A 3,525-nucleotide genomic window follows, 5' to 3' on the forward strand; every position below is an offset into this window, starting at 1 on the left:
ATTAAGTGAAATAAGCGTCAAGTAATATTAATGAGAGTATTGTTGAGTATTTAAAAATTACCAAATGACACTTCTTGATCATTATTAAATTCATTCACTATTACATTATAATGTTTGGTAAGCAACACTGTTTAATATGTTAATCCATCCTGAATTGCACGAGCTTTTTTTTGTATGCATATATTGTAGTATTGTATTGCATCTCCCACATCTTAAAGAAACGTAGCAAAAGCATGATTACTTGTTACTCATGCAATTTTACTTAAAATTTTGTTATTCCTTATTGGCGTCGAACCTACCGTGTGTGACGTCATCAGTAATGACGTCACTACCGACTCGTTGTAGGGAAAATACGTTAGCAGCATAGGGGCGGAGTAAGGTTTTATTTATTTTCTCGACAACAAAGGTAAGAATCAATGTGATTTTTATTGTGATTTGTAAAGTGATGAAAATCCCTTAACATAAAATTTTGAAAGTTTAATAATTATAGTGACAAGAGTAATATCTATGTAAAAGTCCCTCATAACCTCTCCCAATATTTGTTTGTATTTCCAGTAACGTGCAAAGTCCATCAATTATCAATGCATCTGCCTATGTCTGCAATTTGTCAATTTGGAAAGTGCACCATTTCCAGTAGGAATTATGTTGAAGGAGAAAAGTTTGAACGCTAATCATATTTTAAAGTGCGGGAAAATGTCAGAGATGGGAAATGTCATTCGCATTACAGCTTATTGCCTTCAAACGACTGATATAAATGGAAAACCACATAAAATCAGAGGAGAAATATTGTTAGATGGCAGTATAAAATCTTTTTTGTGTTCCTGCAAGGCTGGATTAAGTCAAAAATGCAAATACGTGCTGGCTGTTTTGCTATACTGCTGCAGGTAAAATTCAATTAATTTTTTTTTGTCATTTCAATGAATAATAATTTCCTAATTGAATTATTATTTTATGAATATTAGCCAATATCTCCATGATTCGTTGACGCTGGTCTGCAGATAAATCTGAAGTATCGCAACCCCTGTGCGATGACGAGTAACACTCATGATCCTTCACCCTCGTTGCTTTATACTGCTCCAGAGTTTTCTTTTGGGGTTTTTGCCAGGCACACTTTACATCAGTACACGATAGTTGTTCAAGTCCATCAATATCATTTCTAAAATTCAATTAGGAAATTATTATTCATTGAAATGACAAAAAAAAATTAATTGAATTTTACCTGCAGCAGTATAGCAAAACAGCCAGCACGTATTTACATTTTTGACTTAATCCAGCCTTGCAGGAACACAAAAAAGATTTTATACTGCCATCTAACAATATTTCTCCTCTGATTTTATGTGGTTTTCCATTTATATCAGTCGTTTGAAGGCAATAAGCTGTAATGCGAATGACATTTCCCATCTCTGATATTTTCCCGCACTTTAAAATATGATTAGCGTTCAGCAACTTTTCTCCTTCAACATAATTCCGACTGGAAATGGTGCACTTTCCAAATTGACAAATTGCAGACATAGGCAAATGCATTGATAATTGATGGACTTTGCACGTTACTGGAAATACAAACAAATATTGGGAGAGGTTATGAGGGACTTTTACATAGATATTACTCTTGTCACTATAATTATTAAACTTTCAAAATTTTATGTTAAGGGATTTTCATCACTTTACAAATCACAATAAAAATCACATTGATTCTTACCTTTGTTGTCGAGAAAATAAATAAAACCTTACTCCGCCCCTATGCTGCTAACGTATTTTCCCTACAACGAGTCGGTAGTGACGTCATTACTGATGACGTCACACACGGTAGGTTCGACGCCAATAACGTCTTAAATAGCGACAAAAGAATCAGAGTAACTGTGTAAATTGTAGGCTTGATTGGAACATTCAACTTTTATTTTATTCGAACAAGTTTTAGTAGGCAGGATATAACTGAAATGTAAATTAAAAGTAATCAGCCTATGAGACCCAGATAGCAACAGCAGAGATGCGCTTCTCAAGCAGTGAAGGTCTGAGAGTGCTAGCGAATCGAATTTTTTAGTAAAGTAGGCTGAGATTTTTTTGGTGAAAAGTCGTATTTCGTTGATCTCACGCGAGCGAAGTCTTCTTTTGTGTGTTTAGCATAACGGTTATTGATATTTTCTAAAACTTTAAGTTTGCCTGTTATTTAGTTATTCCTTGTGATTAATTCAGTATAGGTAGAACAAACGTTTCTCGTGAGGTGGCAATTGTTCAGGACATTACATGAAATATTCTGAATGGACATAAAGTTTGAATGCATGTTTTTGTAGTATGAATGTAGTACGATTGTGACAAATTTAGTAGTGACAGAAGAATATGTTAGATATGAATATGGAAAATCATAATCTTCTAGAACTATGTTCATTCGAATAGTTATTTCAAGAGAAGTTTTCTGTTGTTTCAATAGGGTTGGCACTTGGACAGAGAGATTGAAAGTAAGATTAATCTGTGGCTTAATTGGCAGTGATACTTACCAAGGAATCTCTGATTTAGGATGGATTGTAGTTTGAAACACACATTATTTAAAATAATTAATGGCTCTTGACATCAAAGTTGTAAACTGAAGACTTTGATTTTATTTGAAAAATTGAAAAGAGTTTGCAAAGATGGTCGTTTTAACACTCATGATTAAAAGGCGTTGCTTGTGTGAGCTGTAGTGTTACAAAAACTCTAAGAGTTATCGGGAGCACATCCCCTGTAGATCCTAGGGGCACGAGATAACAAGCGTAGAGGTTTGTTGCGGATAGTTAGCTGTGAGGTGACTGTCTTTGCATTTTAAGTTGTCGAATGAAAGACTTTGTCTTTTAAAGTCAATTTGTTTTCTACAAATTAAATAAACCAACTCATCAAATGGAGACTATTTAATTTATCATGATTTAAAGTTTGAATTGTTTAATTCTATGAAGCTACCCCTACCACATCATTCATTTTTATTATACGGTAAAAACCTACTGTTTGTACGTGGGGGAGGATGTTCTGGATCAATCTAGCTTATATTTTAAAGCTAATTATGTGGAAGTTTTTCTGTCATGTAGGTGTAGTAAAATAAAATAATAATGGGTTCAAATGTTAATGACGAGCGTTGTCGTGTTTAAAAGATATTGTTAATTTTGGTTAAAAAGACGCTCAGATTTGCCACCACCTCTAATGACTGAGAATTACATTTTGTTAAGTAGCAATAAATACTTTTTAAATTCGATAATTTTCCAAAGATGCTTCTTTCTTTGTGCAAAGCTTTTTTTGTCAGCAACGATCAGTATTTTTCTTATAAAATAGAATACAGTAAATTGTTTATATACTTGTATGTTAATCTACGAAACTGAAAAATACAACGAATATTTTTTGAAGTTAAAACGTCTTTTTACTCGTGAACGATGAACTTTGGTCGCTCAGGGCGTCAATTGATGCGGGAGCGAAAGAACGAACGCATGGTTCATGAGTGCTCAAACATCTGTTTTGAGTCAGTGTGCATGCACTGCACTCGTGCGTTTGTGCGTTTGTTCT

The 3,525-nt window shown here is 33.8% G+C and overlaps 1 long non-coding RNA gene across 1 annotated transcript; it reads left to right on the forward strand.

Annotated features, from left to right (window-relative positions):
* The first annotated feature begins 291 nt into the window (after positions 1-291).
* On the forward strand, positions 292-1,814 carry LOC149373983 (uncharacterized). The gene is made up of 3 exons (XR_016293218.1): positions 292-406; positions 556-884; positions 963-1,814. It is a non-coding gene; the product is annotated as an uncharacterized LOC149373983 (long non-coding RNA).
* Positions 1,815-3,525: the final 1,711 nt, after the last annotated feature.

This window comes from Copidosoma floridanum, unplaced genomic scaffold, assembly GCF_036245765.1.
Source record: "Copidosoma floridanum isolate Cflo_tuat_1 unplaced genomic scaffold, Cflo_Japanese_pri ptg000024l, whole genome shotgun sequence".
NCBI lineage: Eukaryota > Metazoa > Arthropoda > Insecta > Hymenoptera > Encyrtidae > Copidosoma > Copidosoma floridanum.